The 17,436-nt window shown below is 46.8% G+C and overlaps 1 protein-coding gene across 1 annotated transcript in view; it reads left to right on the plus strand.

Moving 5' to 3' along the window:
- Window positions 1–17,436, plus strand: part of slc35f1 (solute carrier family 35 member F1) — a 450,036-nt gene that overhangs the window by 284,920 nt on the left and 147,680 nt on the right. The window lies entirely within an intron of this gene.

Genomic DNA, 17,436 nt, shown 5'->3' on the forward strand with positions numbered 1-17,436 from the left:
CCCAGGTCCTCAGTGCCACAGTCCCAGTGCTGGCCACTGCGCCACATGCTGCCCTCATTTTAAGAAATGATTAATGTAAGTGGGGACTCCTGTTCCCAAAGGAAACTGGAACTGTAGACTTGATGGTAGCACTGTTGGTTGAAGGACCACACAGTTGGATTGTTCTTCAGAAGCACTCTGATCACCGTTTGGCCTGAATTATGTGGTCCTGCATGCCAGGCGCAGCCTGATTGACCATACTAGCCAAGTTGTCATATTTGGAAGCATTTTCCTATCTTGCACCTAGATCACAAAGCAGCCATGATCTCACAACAATGGTAAGGAACCGTCTTTATAGAAACCATGTGAATGCAGAGTCAAATGTAGATCTATGCCCTCTGCTACTGGGGCATCTGCTGTTAATCTGTAGCATAGACTGGCACACATTATGTGCCTCACACCCAGACACATCAGTTCTAGTAGAATATATTGGGCTGATCTGCTTACAATGCTCCGGTTCCCTGCTGGCGGTGGCATCGAGGTTCACGTCCCGCGCCAGTATGAGGATGTAAATAGGTCACATTTACCCATTTGCGTTCTTTTAATGTGCAGGGAACCGGGTTCTCCACACCTCCATTATTCTCCAGCCGTCTGGGCTGGGATTCATGTGAGTGTGGAATGATGCAGGTATTTCCCAGCATGGCCCAGGCGCGGTGGACCTCATGGGAGTGTGGGGGGGGGGGGGGGGGGGGAGTCTTGAAGGTGGATGCTCTGAAAGTCCATCCTTCCTCCCACTTTGCAAATCCTGCCCATCCAACCCCAATCATAACAGAGCACCTCACCAAAGAATCTCCCATTAACAGAGCCCCCTGGAAGCCAGAGAGCGATCCAGGCAGAGACAGTGGGAAAATAAATCACTGCTTTAAAACTCACCTATACGGTACTACTGCTGGCTCAGGCAGAGAAAGCAGCACCTGTAATTTCCTAGAAAGCAAAAACCACGGGCGGGATTCTCTCTTCTGGGTAGCCACGCGTGCCGGAAAATGGGCGGGAATCACTCTGGAATTTTTCCAAGAAAGTCTGGGGTGGTTCTCCATCTTCAAGGGGGCCAGCAGGGCCCCGGCATGTGTCCCGCAGCTCCAGCTGCCAATGGGACGCTGCCATTATGCCCGCGGGTCCGCGCATGCGCACGCCGGCCGTCCGCGGGTCCACGCATGCACCGCCGGCCGTCCTCTGCTGGCCCCCCTGCAGGGGTCCGGCGAGGAGGAACATAGGTCCCCCCCAGAATGAGTGCACCCGCCGATCGATAGCCACCGATTGCGGGCCTGGCCACGGTGGAGTGCCCCCCCCCCCCGGAGTCCAACCCCCCTGCCCCCCCACCAGGACGGCCCCCGCAGCCAGAACGGCGAGGTCCCGCTGGGTGGGACCATATGAACCAAGCCGGTGGAACTTGGTGGGCACTTGGCCCATCGAGTGTGGAGAATCACCGCGGAGGCTGCTTTCATCGGCCCCCGACCGGCACCGCGTAGATCGCGCGTCGCGCGACTGCCGGCGATTCTCCAGTCACCAGAGAATCTCGTGCCAGCGTGGGAGCCTAGTTTGCGTGATTCTCCACCCCTGCGCTGAGCACGATTTTGGTGCAGGGAGTCGGAGAATCCCGCCCCACATCTCTAGGGTTTAAACCCCCTCAGATCTTTGATCTAAATGGTTTCATTCACATCAGTGAGAAATTGCTTATACTAGGCTGTGATTGAGAGTTTGCACACAGCTAGCTGTCTGGATTGTTTAGTTTCATTTCCCTTCATGTTCGAATGGATCTCAAGTTTCTTGCTGTGTAACTAAGCACAATGTTTATTAATATCTAGCTATGGTTGACAGCTTTTGGACCACGTCAAAAACAGGTAAGTGCTTTCTGCAGAGAAAAAGAGGAAATGAAAGGGGAGTGGCCAAGCAAATCCTGTGGTGGTGGGGGGGGGGCGGAATTTCATTTCGGGGCGGGGGGCCAGCCTCCGGAACTCGCTATCGGGCCACCCGCTCAAAGTGGAGGCCCGATAGTGGGATTCGTGATGGAATCCCTCCCAATCCTCACCATGCATAAACTTGCATGGCAAGGGATAGTGAATCACCTCTGGTCCACCGCTTCCAGCACGAGCACAAATCAGAGGCCATTCATCTCTGGTGGGAGAACATAGTCTCCCAAATGGAGAATTCAGTTCATTGTTTTGTTTCCTACAGTTGTGCTTTTGCCACTGTACGATTCAAAGATAAACTTATCCCAGCTTTCAGTTCCACTGTTTGACCAGATTAGACCAGTTGGGGCTGGTTTAGCACAGTGGGCTAAACAGCTGGCTTGCAATACAGAACAAGGCCAGCAGCACGGGTTCAATTCCTGTCCCGGCCTCCCCGAACAGGTGCCGGAATTTGGCGACTAGGGGCTTTTCACAGTAACTTCAGTGAAGCCTACTTGTGACGATGACTCAGTATTATTATTAATAACTTAGTAACATATGGCAGAATTTTACAGGCCCCAGCTGGCAGATTTGCAGATATAGGGCCCATAAAACCCTGTGGCTTTCCCGCCACCGCCCTGCCTGCCTCTACCTTTTAAAAGACCCCGTTAGAACTTTTACGAAGCCAGCCCTCACCTAAATTGAGGCTCATAAGTTGACAGTTATTGTCCAATTGCTTCCTGGGTCAGTCAGAGGTCAGGATAGGGTGCCGTTTGGCGGGGGGGGGGGGGGGGGGGGGGGGGATGTCTAGAATGTTAACCTGCTTTTGGTCTCGAATGGGAAAGGTGTCTGTGCCTCCATCATTGGTCCCGTTTGCCAATCGGGTCCCTCGCCAATGTTGGGCCCATGACTGTCCCCTCCCCATTCACCTTTCCGACATGATTGTTGGCCACTTGCTCCTCCCCTCTTCTCAGGTCCTCCCCATCTGTACCAAACACAATACCTCAGACTTGCATTTGTCCTGACCTCCTGCACTTAGAATCTGAGAACTTCCTGTAGTCCCAGCTGTGGTCACCTATCCTGCTGGGACTAAAAAGCTGCTGCACAATCAGAATGGCTCTGAGGTGGGGCTCCCTCCCAAGTGAGGGGATGAAGTTCTGTCTTTAGCCAATTAATGCATAGACTGTGACACTTTTGGTGGCAGGGCATGGAACCCATCAATCCAAAATATCTTGCCCATAACGTCTGTTTTACACTGCTGCCATCAACTCATTTACCAAAACTCTTATTATTGTGGAAGTTTGTGCCCTGGTCTCACTTTTGGTGGCAGGGCAGGGAACCCATCAATCCAAAATATCTTGCCCATAACGTCTGTTTTACACTGCTGCCATCAACTCATTTACCAAAACTCTTATTATTGTGGAAGTTTGTGCCCTGGTCTCACTGCTTGCAAATGACGGTTCAGGACCCCTATTTCGTCCTGACATTGGGGTTTCAAAGTGTGGGGAGAATCCAGTACAGCACTCCAAGTGTAGCCTCACCAATGCCTCCAAAGGTTAAAGGAGAAGGAAGGATTCTGTAAACTAGAGTTGTATTTCTTGGAATTTAGAAGCTATGGGGTGATTTGATTGTTTTCACAATTTTAAGGAGTAACGCATTAGAGGGAATCTATTTCCGCTGGTGGGCGAGCATAGAACCAGGGGCCTAAAAGTTAACAAAAAGGGCTGAGGGATATGGAATAAAAGAGACCTACAAGCTAGATTTTTAAAAGCAGACTTTCACTACCATTGGTTAAAGGTGGGATTAAGTCAGTAACCATCCAGCAGGACAAAGTAGAAGACATGATGTGAATTAATACCAAAACCAACAGATTCAAAAGCTTATCACCTTCACGTGTTCAAAGGAGTTCTGGACATGAGATTCTAATTTTACATTTGAGGCATGTTCCAAGTGTTGACAAATTAGTAGGCCTGTAGAAATCAAGTTCGTGTGCACAAATCTGTTTTAAATATCTCTAGTTGTAAGACAGCTGCTGAATGACAAAATATATGACATTACAGAAACAATGTAATTTAAAATGATAAGTTTGAATTTGAATATCTGGAGAAATGAACCAAACAGGCCTTGCTGTCAATTGTACTAATCCAGTGTCTTGTTGGAAAGAGATGGTATTTTCCAAAGTTCTGGTGTTGACTTAAAAACTCCTTCATTATAAGTTCAGAATGGGGAATGAGTGCTAATGATTGTAGTGTTCAGTTCCATTCACAATTCCTCAAATAATGAAGCAGTCATGTCTGCATGCAGCAAAGCTTGGACAACATCCAAACTTGGGCTGATCAATGGCACATAACATTTGTGCCATATAAGTTGCCAATAAGAGTCGACTCTTGCCCGTCACATTCAAAGTTATTGCCATCACTAAATCCCACCACCACCAATATCCTCTGATTTACTATTGCCCACAAACTTAACTGGAACAGCTACGTATATACTGTGGCTAGAGGAGTAGATCAGAGGCTGGTTGTTTTGAGAGGGATAGCTCAAATCATGAATTCTGAAAACCTTTCTACCATCTACAAGGTGTAAGTCAGGAAAGTGATGTAACACTCTTCATTTGCCTGGATGAGTTCAGTTCCAAGAACATTCAAGAAGCTTGACACTGTCCAGCACAAAGCAGCTAACTTGAGCAGCAGTCCAACTACCACCTTTAATATTCACTACCTGCAACACCTATGCAATGCGCTGCAGTGCAAACCACTATAAGAAGTACTGTAACAACTTGTCATAGCTCATTTGACAGCACCTTCCAAACCTGCGACCTCTACCACCTAAATGGGCAAGGGCAACTGGCACATGGGAAATCACTACCGCTGCAAGTTCCCCTTTAAGTAATGCATCAACCTGACATTCAAAGCTATTATCATCACCATTTCTTCATCGCTGAGTCAAAAGATTGGAGCCTCCACCCTACCAGTACTGTAGATGTACCTACACCAGCTGGACTGCAGCAGTTCTAGAAGGATACTCACCACCACCTTCTCAATGGCAATTTGGGATAGGCAATAAATGCTGGTCTTGCCAGTGATGCCCACATCCTGTGAAACAATGAAAAAACATTATAATTGAGAAAAGATTCTTGTTGGTGTGCAGAGTGTCAACATGACTTTGACTAATTATATAGTTATAGATTGTACACTAGTTGGCCTCTGCATGACCTTTCTTCCAATATAAGGTCTGAGGTGGGATGCCCATTGATGATTGCACAATGTTCTGTACCTTTCTCAGATACTGAAGCAGCCCATGTCCAGATGCAGCAAGACTTGTGTAATGCAGGTTTGGGCTGTTAAATGGATAGTAATGTTCAAACCACTGGGGTAGCACGGTAGCACAGTGGTTAGCACCATTCTTCACAGCTCCAGGGTCCTAGGTTCGATTTCCGGCTTGGGTCAGTGTCAATATGGAATCTGCACATTCTCCTTGTGTCTGCGTGGGTTTCCCCCAGGTGCTCAGTTTTCCTCCTACAGTCCATAGATGTGCAGGTTAGGTGGATTTGCCAAGCTAAATTGCCCTTAATGTCCACAAAGGTTAGCTGGGGTTACTGGGTTACGGGGATAGGGTGGAGGCATGGGCTTAAGTAGGAGGCTCTTTCCAAGGGCCGGTGCAGATTCGATGGGATGAATGGCCTCCTTCTGCACTGTACATTTTATGATTCTATGATATGCGAGGCCATGACCATCTCCCACAAGAGAATCTATTCATCTCCACCTGATAGTCAATGACACTGCCTTTGTGGAATAATCTACCAGCAACATGCTGTGGGGGGGGTGGGGGGGGGGGGGGGGGGTTGGTAGCTGGACCAGCCATATAAATATTGTGGCTACAAAAGTAGATCAGAGGCTGGGAATACTTTTGGGGAGTAGCTCACCACCTTCCTTCCCAAAACCTCTTCACCATCACCAAGTATGATGGACTATTTCCAATTGCCTTGGTGAGTGCAGCTTCAACAACACTCAAAAAGCTCAACATCAATCCAAGACACAGGTATCCCATCATTTGGTGTACCTTGATATGAGCAAGTGAGAAGTAGAAAACTGCCTCCTCTCTATATTCAACCTTCTTGGTTGGTCACAGCAAAGGTATAACTTTCTTTTTCATGCTGTCTCTGAATCCAAATGTATTTAAGTATAACACACACCGTTATCAGAAGTAAGGGAAGTTACACTCCAATTAAAAAGAGCAAAAAGAATATACTGTTAAGTGTCTTTGATTGTCCTTAGCCCAGCTTTCAACCTGCTTCCTCTGCTGAAAACTTTCTTGTAATCTCTGCAGTGGCTACAGCCTTGCCTGAAAGACTTCATCATTGTGTAGTTGGGTGGGTCTAGCTATGGAAGCCATTGTTTCAACATCCAACACTTTGCATTTTAATTCCGGGTTAAGCACCATTTCACTTGCATCTCTTCCAATTTGGTCTATTGCATTCGCTGCTCCCAATGCGGTCTCCTCTATATCGGAGAGACCAAACGCAGACTGGGTGATCGCTTTGCTGAGCATATTCGGTCTGTGCGTATTCAGGTCCCTGCCCTTCCCGTTGCTTGCCATTTTAACAAAAGCCCTGCTCCCATGCCCACATGTCTGTCCTTGGACTGCTACAATGTTCCAGTGAATCTCAATGCAAACTGGAGGAACAAAATCTCATCTTCCGGTTAGGCACGCTACAGTCTCAACATTGAATTCAACAACTTCAGATGATTATTTGTACCCCACCTCGACCCATTTGTTTTCATCCCATTTCATTTTAATTGTCCTTTATCATTTCTTTCTTTCTTGTCTTTCTGAATATATATTTAATCCCCTCTCCCATCTTATCCACCTTTCCTTACCCTTTCTCCTCTTTGCTTCACCCTTCCCCTCCCTCACATCTATAGTTCATCCTCTGATGTTAGTTTCTCTTCTGTTTGGCCTTTTACATCTTTTGTTCTCTCTGGGGACTGCCATTGACACTCTTTCCCACATGGTTTCTGTGGCCATTAGCACCTGGTTTCCCTGGATTTCCGTGGCTATGACTCATCTTTCATTCTCGCTCCACAGTAATATTTCCCACTTTGTCTGTTAGCTTTGACAAAGAGTCATCGGACTCAAAACGTTAGCTCTTTTCTCTCCCTACTGATGCTGCCAGACCTGCTGAGATTTTCCAGCATTTTCACTTTGCATTTTGATGCATTTTCCTGATGAGTTTTGATGGGCCTGTGAATCAAAGGAAATTTATTTCTCTTCACACTCCCCTGATGGTGGTTTGATGGCTTTTCACCTTTGAAGGTAGCCTTGCATTTTTAAGTAGTTTGTTCTGTCTTATTTCAAATTGCAACATTTCCAGTCAGCTGAAAGTTGAAAATCATGTTTTCAAAAGATAAAGCTAAAGATAGATTTGAGGCAACCTATTTGTTCTTTAATAGGCAACCGGTTTAGATAAAGGATCTGGATCGGCACAGGCTGGGAGGGCCGAAGGGCCTGTTCCTGTGCTGTAATTTTCTTTGTTCTTTGTTCTATGTCACATGGACTGCAACGGTTCAAGAAGGTGGCTTGTCACTACCTTCTCAAGGGCAGCTAGCGATGGCCAATAATGTTGAACTTGCCAGCAATGCTACATCCCAGGATCAAATTAAGAAAATGAGACCACGTGCACCCAAATTCTCATATTTTCGTAAAAAGCAAATCCCAATTTTTGTTTGGAGGAGGACTTTTAGCGAAAACTGACCCTTCTACTCATTTGAATTTGCTATTACACATTTCTAGAACATTTATATATGATCATACCTCATTTTGTTCCTGTGAACATAACTTAGACAATAGACAGTTATCCCCTAATGTAGCCAAGTGGGTTTTTAAAAATATATCTGACAGAGCTTTCAATTAAGAATCTTGCATGTTGCTACTAAGTCCATTGTTACTTCATTACCATTATTCATACTCAGAAGCAATCTCCTAATGAATTACCATGTTGTACCTCTTTTACCCTCCAAAATAGCATTTTTATCCAATTATTCAGGAATTAATTCAGAAATGTTGAGCGAACGCTGTATCAAATCACATTATTTACACTGTTGTTCGAGCAAGCTGAATTTATTTTTCTTTTCTCAATGTATGATAAAATGAAAATGAAATAAAAATCACTTATTGTCACAAGTAGGCTTTAATGAAGTTACTGTGAAAAGCCCCTAGTCGCCACATTCTGGCACCTGTTCGGGGAGGCTAGTACGGGAATCGAACCGTGCTGCTGGCCTGCCTTGGTCTGCTTTCATAGCCAGCGATTTAGCCCTGTGCTAAACCATCCCCTTGATTGACCTCATTGTTCCCTATTTTCATTTCAGTCCATCTCTTTATAGCATTGATGTTGTGCTTGGGCACCAGAAATACACTAGCATTCACAGTGAGCACAGGAGAATATCAGAAGAGATTCTGTAAGTTAGTCAACATCTTGTCTGATCTGTCAGCCAGACACCTAATCGCAAACCCTGGCTTGTAATTTTGCACCTGGGTTTGATGCCAGCGGAGACGGCAACATGGGCGCAAATTCTAGTGAGAGTCAGAAAATGAGTTTCATGCCAGTGAGATCTCATTTCCCAAATTTCCCCGCCCCTCGCTGGTGATGTAACAAGATCCCTGCACAGAAAGGGCGGGAACATCATTAAAATAGATCTGCGTGAATTTACATATCATTAAAGTGCCCACCCACACATGATACCCCATCACTGAATATTCAAACATTCAGTGAAATGGGGTTAATTTTAACCGTCTTTAACCATTTCTTTCTTTCTTGTCTTTCTTATATATATTTCCCCCCCCCCCCACTTATTCACCCCCCTTTCCTTACCTTTTCTCCTCTTTGCTTCCCCCCTACATCTGTGACAGCTTTCCCTCTGTTAGTTCCTCTGCTGTTTGGCCTTTCACACCTTTTGTTCACTCTGGGGACTGCCATTAGTACTTTTTGCCCTTGGTTTCAGTGGCTATTAGCACTTTGTTCCTTGGGTTTCTGTGGCTATGACTCGTCTTTCATTCTCATCCCACAGTATAACTATTTCCCACTTTCTATGTCTTTTAGCTTTGACAAAGGGTCAACTGAACTCGAAACGTTAGTTGTTTCTTCTCCCTATCGATGCTGCCAGACCTGCTGAGATTTTCCAGCATTTTCTCTTTGATTCTGACTCTGCCAGTCTTGCTCCCCTCTCTGCTGTTGTGGGCCCTCATTTCCTGCGAATACAAGGGGAGATCAGCTGGGGCGGCATTCTCCCCTACCCGGCGTGACGGAGGGTGCCGGAGTAGGGGAGTGGCGCCAACCACTCAGGGGTCGCGCCTCCCCAAAGGTGGGGAATTCTCCCCACCTTTGGGGGCCAGCCCCGTGCCGGAGCGATTGCCACCAGAAGACCGGCGCAAACACCCGGCGCCCCCGGGACCGGGGCTGGCCGAAAGGCTTTTGCCGGTCCGCGCATGCGCCGGCAGTGACGTCAGCAGCAGCTGGCCGCTGAGGTCACTGCCGGCGCATGCGCAATGTGGTGTTCCCTTCCGCCTCCGCCATGGTGGAGGCCGTGGCGGTCGCGGAGGAACATAGTGCACCCAGGGCACTGGCCCGGAGTCTGAGTGGGGGGCCCCGATCGCGGGCCAGGCCACCGTGGGGGCACCCCCCGGGGTTCGATCGCCCTCCGCCCCCCCAGGACCCCGGGGGCCTGCTCGCGCCGCTGAGCCCGCCGTTCCAGAGTTGGTTTAAACCTCGGCGGCGGGAGAGGCCTCCCAGCGGCGGGACCTCGGTCCATCCGGGCCGGAGAATCGCCGCAGGAGCCTCTCCGATCGGCGGGGCGAGATTCCTGCCCCCGCCACTTCCCGGGTGGCAGAGAATCTCTGCCACGGCGGGGGCAGGATTTTAGGCGTGCCCAGGTGATTCTCCGACCCCCAGTGCTAATTCTGGTCACAGTGGTTAAAGCGCCCACTGGGCTGGGAGTGGCTTCCACTTTGCGCCTGCAGAGTGCTGGCCTATTTGCATGTCCTGTATCGCAGAACGAATGATGCCCCCAACAGAATCACAAATCAGACGCTAATTCAGTGCCGGCAGGAACACTTGGGGCGGGTTTATCGGCCTTGCTGTACCCGGCTTGGGATGCAACGAGGCCGGTAAATCTAACGAGATCCCGCGAGGTGACACGGTGGGGATCTAGATTTGCATATTCAAGCAAGTAGTTAGTCTCACTTGAATATATCTATCAGGGTCGGATCTACCAAGCGGCCAGGATTGATTGGCCTTGCATCGGAGACCATGAGCGAACGTCATTTGGCACTGGCCTCCACAAACGTGGATCAGATGTACCAGATTTGGGGGGTCTCCCAGGCGATCGGAGACTCCTGGGTAGTCGGGCTCTGGGCAGAGTGATACCCTGGCACCCCTCATTCCACTTGGGTACCATGATACTGCCAGCCTGACCATGCCACCTGGGTGCCACTGGCAATGCCAGGGTATACGGGTGGCATTGCCAGGATGCCAGGCAGGCAGTGCCAAAGTACTCAACAGGCATCATGCCGGGAACGGGTGCAGGTGTGCTCGGTACCCACTAATTGGTGATTTAGGACATGGGTGGGAGGAAGGGGCGGAAGCCAAGATGGGGGGGGGTTCTAGAGAACACTACACCATTTTTAAATGGACATGAAATGCTTCATTACCTGAGGAGTTGCGAATGGTGCTGAACATTGTGCAATCATCAGCGAACACCCTCACTTATCTCCTTATGATGAAAGGAAGGTCATTGATGAAGCAGCTGAAGTTAGCTGGGCCTAGAACACTACCATGTGGACAGAATGGTAGCACAGTGCTTAGCACAGTTGCTCCAGGGTCCCAGGTTCCATTCCCAGCTTTGGTCACTGTCTGTGTGGAGTCAGCGCGTTCCCCCTGTGTCTGCGTGGGTTTCCTCCCACAGTCCAAAGATGAGTAGGTTAGGTGGGTTGGCCACGCTAAATTGCTCTTAGTGTCCAATAAAAAGGTTGGGTTGGGTGGGGTTACTGGGTTACAGGGATAGGTTGGAAGTGTGGGTTTAAATGGGGTGCTCTTTCAAAGGGCCGGTGCAGACTCGATCAGCCGAATGGCCTCCTTCTGCACTATAAATTCTATGATACCCTGAGGAACTCCAATGTCCAGGAACTGAAATGATTGACCTGCAACCACCATAATCATCTTCCTTTATGCCAGGTATGACTCCAACCAACGGAGGGTTTTCCCTAATTCCCATTGTCTCCAGTTTTAGTAGGACACTTGATGCCATACTCGTTAAATGCTGCCTTGATGTCAAGGGCAGTCACTCTCACCTCACCTCTAATTCAGCTCTTTTGCCCATATTTGAACCAAGGTTATAATGAGGTCAGGAGCTAAGTGATCCTGATGGAACCCAAACTGAGCATCGCTGAGCAGGTTATTGTAAGCAAATGCTGCTTGATACTACTGTTGATGATTTTTTTTTCCATTATGTTACTGATGATCAAGAGTAGACTGATGGGATAGCAATTGGCCAGGTTAAATTTGTCCTGCTTTTTCTGCACAGGACATATCTGGGCAATTTTCCACATTGCCGGGTAGATGATAGTGATGGAGCTGCACTGGAACAGCTTGGCTAAGGTTGAGGCAAGTACTGGAGCACAAGTCGTTAGTACTATTGCTGGAATATTGTCCGGGCCCTTAGCTTTTGCAATGTTCAGTGCCTTTTGCCATTTCTTGATATTACAGGGAATGAATTGAATTGGCTGAAAACTGACACCTGTGATGCTGGGGACTTCCAAAGGAGGCCGAGGTGGGTCATCCACTCGGTGCTTCTGGCTGAAGATTGTTATAAATGCTTCAGCCTTATCTTTTGCACTGATGTGCTGGACTGCAGAGCTTAGATTGTTTGTAGAATTACTTAGCTCTACTACTTGCTGCTTATGCTGTTTGGCACACAAGTAGTCCTGTGTTGTAGCTTCACCAGGTTGACACCTCATTTTTAGCTATGCCTGGTGTTGCTCCTGGAAAGCCCTCCTGCACTCTTCATTGAACCAGGGTTGATCCAGGGTATGTTGCAATTGTATAAGGTGTTAGTGAGGCCACACCTGGAGTATTGTGTTCAGTTTTGGTCTCCTTACTTGAGAAAGGACATACTGGCACTGGAGGGTGTGCGGAGGAGATTCACTAGGTTAATCCCAGAGCTGAAGGGGTTGGATTATGAGGAGAGGTTGAGTAGACTGGGACTGTACTCATTGGAATTTAGAAGGATGAGGGGGGATCTTATAGAAACATTTAAAATTATGAAGGGAATAGATAGGATAGATGCGGGCAGGTTGTTTCCACTGGCGGGTGAAAGCAGAACTAGGGGACATAGCCTCAAAATAAGGGGAAGTAGATTTAGGACTGAGTTTAGGAGGAACTTCTTCACCCAAAGGGTTGTGAATCTATGGAATTCCTTGCCCAGTGAAGCAGTTGAGGCTCCTTCATTAAATGTTTTTAAGGTAAAGATAGATAGTTTTTTGAAGAATAAAGGGATTAAGGGTTATGGTGTTCGGGCCGGGAAATGGAGCTGAGTCCACAAAAGATCAGCCACGATCTCATTGAATGGCGGAGCAGGCTCGAGGGGCCAGATGGCCTACTCCTGCTCCTAGTTCTTATGTTCTTATGATCCCCTGGCGGTAATGGTAGAGTGGGGATATGCTAGCCCATGATTGTAGTTGAGTACAATTCCTTTTGGATGCCCAGCCTTGAGTTGATAGATCTGTTTGAAGTCTGTTTCATTTAGCATGCTGTAGTGCCACACAACATGATGGAAGGTATCCTCAGTGTGAAGACAGAACTTTGTCTCCACAAGGATTGTGCGATGCTCACTCCTACCAATATTAATCTGTGGGACAGCTCTCCCGATTTTGGCACAACGGTGCTGGGTTTACAGTTGTTGTTTCTGGTGCCTAGCTCGATGCCGGATGGTTCGTCTGGTTTCATTCCTTGTTTTTTGATTTTATAGCAGTTTGATGCAACTGAGTTGGCTTGCTGGGCCATTTTAGAGGGTATTTAAGAGTCAACCAGATTGATGTGGTCTGCTGTCATATGTCGGCCAGACCAGGTAAGGGTGGTAGATTTCCCTAAAAGGCATTGGTGAGCCAGATGGGTTTTTACACCAGTCGACAATAGTTTCATGGTCATCATTCGACTTCCAATTCCAGATTTTTACTGAATTCAAATTTCACCACCTGCCATGGTGGAATTCAAATCCTGGGGCTGTGGATACTAGTCCAGGAACAATAGCACTATGCCGGTACCTCCCTGGACTGTCTTGCAAAGATACATGGGAATTTAAGGTGCCCACAATGAGCAGACACCGCTTGACAAACAGCGAAGGTGACAACCACCCCACACCCAAGGCAGTAATTCACTTTGATACTCCGTTTATAAGTCGACCCAGTTTTTGGAGGGATTTTTTGAGGCTTCAAAGGTCGACTTATACACTGACATCTGGCAAATATTAGATTGCTCTGTTGTGTTGAACCAAAATTCAGTGTTTTGCGTTTGTGTTTTGGCATGTAGTATGTACAATATACTCTTTCAGTAACACATACGCAGGTTTCTGACACCATGAAATCTAGTTGATACACAGAATTAGGCAAAAACCTGTAGATTTCAATTTGATCCTTTGCCAATTGGCCGAGGAAGACTGATGCAGGGGAACAGTCAGGACGTTACATTGTTGGTCTGTTCAGGGGCAGGCACAACTGCTCAGCCCACCATTTGGACAGGGACAAAAATGGCATTTTCCATCATTGGAGGCAATACTTATGATATTTATCCTGTTATCATCAATACAACAGTCCCGCTGAGCTACTGGCTAAAACATCAACCTTCACTTTTAAATCAATCGATGTGGGTCAGAAGGCAGAAGCAACATCTCCTTTTCCTTCAAACTTTGCTGCTGACATCAGTCGTGCTGGGCCATACAGTGCAGTCCAAGTGAGCCATTCCGTTTGGAGAATTACGATCAACCAGGTTAATAAACTTCATCTCTGATCATTTCCTACTTGAAAATCAATTTAATGCTGAACAGGCTGTGCATTCGGCACCGACGTTCCCAAAATTGACTGCTGCAGTTAATTGGATTAATTTAGGAAATAAATTGTAGAAACTTGAGCTTCCGATGATGGTTTCCTGTGAGAAGAATTTGGATGTAGAGCTCAGCAGGCCTCTGAGGATTCTCTGTCCATTAAAGTCTGTAAGGTTTCCCTTGTGCATAAATTGTGTTCCAGTTACAGCGATTAGTCAGCAACTCGGTTACCTTCCTCATTAGAAAAATGTCCCTTGTCATATCTGCAAACTTTTCACAATCAGTACATCAGGCCTCTTGAAGTGGATTTGCCAGTTGTTTAATCAGAACTGAAAGCATTCTGAAAGGTGAAGCTAGTAGTCTTTATCAGTTGGTTCAGGCACATCAAACTGACCTTTTCTTACAACGTTGATCCAGAGATGAAATATTGATTTACCCCTTTCTTCTCATTTATTACTCCTAACCTAACTTAATTTAGATAACTCCTCTCTAAAGGTCAAAAGTTCAGATATGAATTATTGAATGTTGAGCTGGTGGCATTTCACAGATGGCTATTCCTTAGCTCTTGGCAGAATAAAAATACAGGTGATTTGATCATACAAATGGCTTCTTCCTTCTAACTTAAGGCTTTGTTGCCAAGGCCAGGGAGGGAGAATCACCTCTCCCATGCCCCCCCCCCCAACCCCACCACCCCCATCACCAAATAGATTCCATTTTATTTTTGAGTGTTCAGGCCACCCCCTTCGGATGCCCCATCAACCCATAGAACATAACAGCGCATTACAGGCCCTTATCATCCATTGCCTATCCAATGACCATTTGAATGCGTTTAGTGTTGGCGAGTCCACTACTGTTGAAGGCAGGGCATTCCACGCCCTTACTACTCTCTGAGTAAAGAACCTACCTCTGACATCTGTCCTAGATCTATCTCCCCTCAATTTAAAGCTATGTCCCCTCGTGCTGGACATCACCATCTGAGGAAAAAGGCTCTCAATGTCCACCCTATCTAATCCTCTGACCACCTTGTATGCCTCAATTAAGTCACCTCTTAACCTTCTTCTCTCTAACGAAAACAGCCTCAAGTCCTTCAGCCTTTCCTCATAAGATTTTCCCTCCATACCAGGCAACATCCATGTAAATCTCCTCTGTACCCTTTCCAATGGTTCCACATCCTTCCTATAATGCGGCGACCAGAACTGCACGCAATACTCCAAATGCGGCCGCACCAAAGGTTTGTACAACTGCATCATGACCTCATGGCTCCGAAACTCAATTCCTCTACAAATAAAAGCTAACACACCGTACGCCTTCTTAACAACCCTCTCAACCTGGGTGGCAACTTTCAGGGATCTATGAACATGGACACCGAGATCTCTCTGCTCGTCCAGACTACCAAGAATCTTACCATTAGCCCAGTACTCTGTCTTCCTGTTATTCCTTCCAAAATGAATCACCTCACACTTTTCTGCATTAAACTCTATTTGCCACCTGTCAGCCCAGCTTTGCAGCTTATCTATGTCCCTCTGTAACTTGTAACACCCTGCTGCACTTTCCACAACTCCACCGACTTTAGTGTCATCTGCAAAGTTACTCACCCATCCTTCTACGCCCTCCTCCAGGTCATTTATAAAAATGACAAACAGCAGCGGCCCCAAAACAGATCCTTGTGGTACACCACTAGTAACCGGACACCAGTCAGAACATTTCCCATCAACCACCACCCTTTGTCTTCTATCAGCTAGCCAATTTCTGATCCAAACTGCTAAATCACCCTGAATCCCATGCCTCTGTATTTTCTGCAATAGCCTCCCGTGGGGACTGTTCAAACGCTTTACCGAAATCCATATACACCACATCAACTGCTTTACCCTCATCCACCTGTTTGGTCACCTTCTCGAAGAACTCAATGAGGTTTGTGAGGCATGACCTACCCTTCACAAAACCATGTTGACTATCTCTAATCAAATTATTCCTTTCCAGATGATTATACATCCTATCTCTTATAAACCTTTCCAAGACTTTTCCCACAACAGAAGTAAGGCTCACTGGTCTATAGTTACCGGGGTTATCTCTACTCCCCTTCTTGAACAAGGGGACAACATTTGCTATCCTCTAGTCTTCTGGCACTATTCCTGTAGACAAAGATGGCTTAAAGATCAAAGCCAAAGGCTCAGCAATCTCCTCCCTAGCTTCCCAGAAAATCCTAGGATAAATCCCATCCGGCCCAGGGGACTTATCTATTTTCACACTTTCCAGAATCGCTAACACCTCCTCCTTATGAACCTCAAGTCCTCAATTCTAGCAGCCTCCTCCTTATGAACCTCAAGACCTCAAGTCTAGTAGCCTGTATCTCAGTATTCTCCTCGACAACTTTGTCTTTTTCCTGTGTGAATACAGACGAAAAATACTAATTTAGCACCTCTCCTATCTCCTCGGACTCCACGCACAACTTCCCACTACTGTCCTTGACTGGCCCTACTCTTACCTTAGGCATTCTTTTATTCCTGACATATCTATAGAAAGCTTTAGGGTTATCCTTGATCCTACCTGCCAAAGACTTCTCATGTCCTCTCTCTTTAGCGCCTTCCTAGCTAACTTGTAACTCTTAAGTGCCCTAACTGAACCATCACGTCTCATCTTTACATAAGCAGGAGTCATGTCAAATATTCACACCACTTCCTTTCAGTGTAACAGTCTCTGAAGATTCCCTGATTTTCTGAAGTCCCAACGGTAGAATTTCCCACCCGGCCTTGGTTTTCTCCTGATCACTGTCATTGTAACAGGTGGTTAAATGATTCGTTCCATTTAAGACCATTTGGAGAATTCCCTGTCTGGACATGGAACGGGAGTGGCCCTGGAAATTATGTGGTATTTTAGTCCCAATGGACAGTCACGTTACTTTAATACTAAAATTGGCATTGCTGACAACATCTTTGTGCTAATTTAAACTTGGATTAATACTGTCAATAAGTGATTAATAACCTTCAAATCTTTTTTCCATCAATTATTCAGTGAACAATCTAGATGACTAGTCATCCAGACTCACAGTATTAACTCCCGTCTCTCTCCACAGATGCTGTCAGACCTACTGAGATTGCCCAATATTTTCCGTTTTTGTTTCATCTGCAGTCATTTGCTTTTAGCCATATAAATAATGTGGCTATCAGAGCAGGTCAAAGGCTAGGAATCCTGCAGCGAGTAGCTCTCCTCCTGACCTCCCAAAGTCCGTGCACCATCTATAAGGCGCAAGTCAGGAGTGTAATGGAATGCTCTCCACTTGCCTGGATGAGTGAAGCTCCAATAACACTCAAGAAGCTTGACACCATCCAGGATAAAGCAGCCCGCTTGATTGCTCCCCCTTCCACAAACATTCACTTCCCTCCACCACCGATGAAGTTAAATCATAAGATAAGAGC

This window comes from Scyliorhinus canicula, chromosome 6 (genome assembly GCF_902713615.1).
Source record: "Scyliorhinus canicula chromosome 6, sScyCan1.1, whole genome shotgun sequence".
Lineage (NCBI taxonomy): Eukaryota > Metazoa > Chordata > Chondrichthyes > Carcharhiniformes > Scyliorhinidae > Scyliorhinus > Scyliorhinus canicula.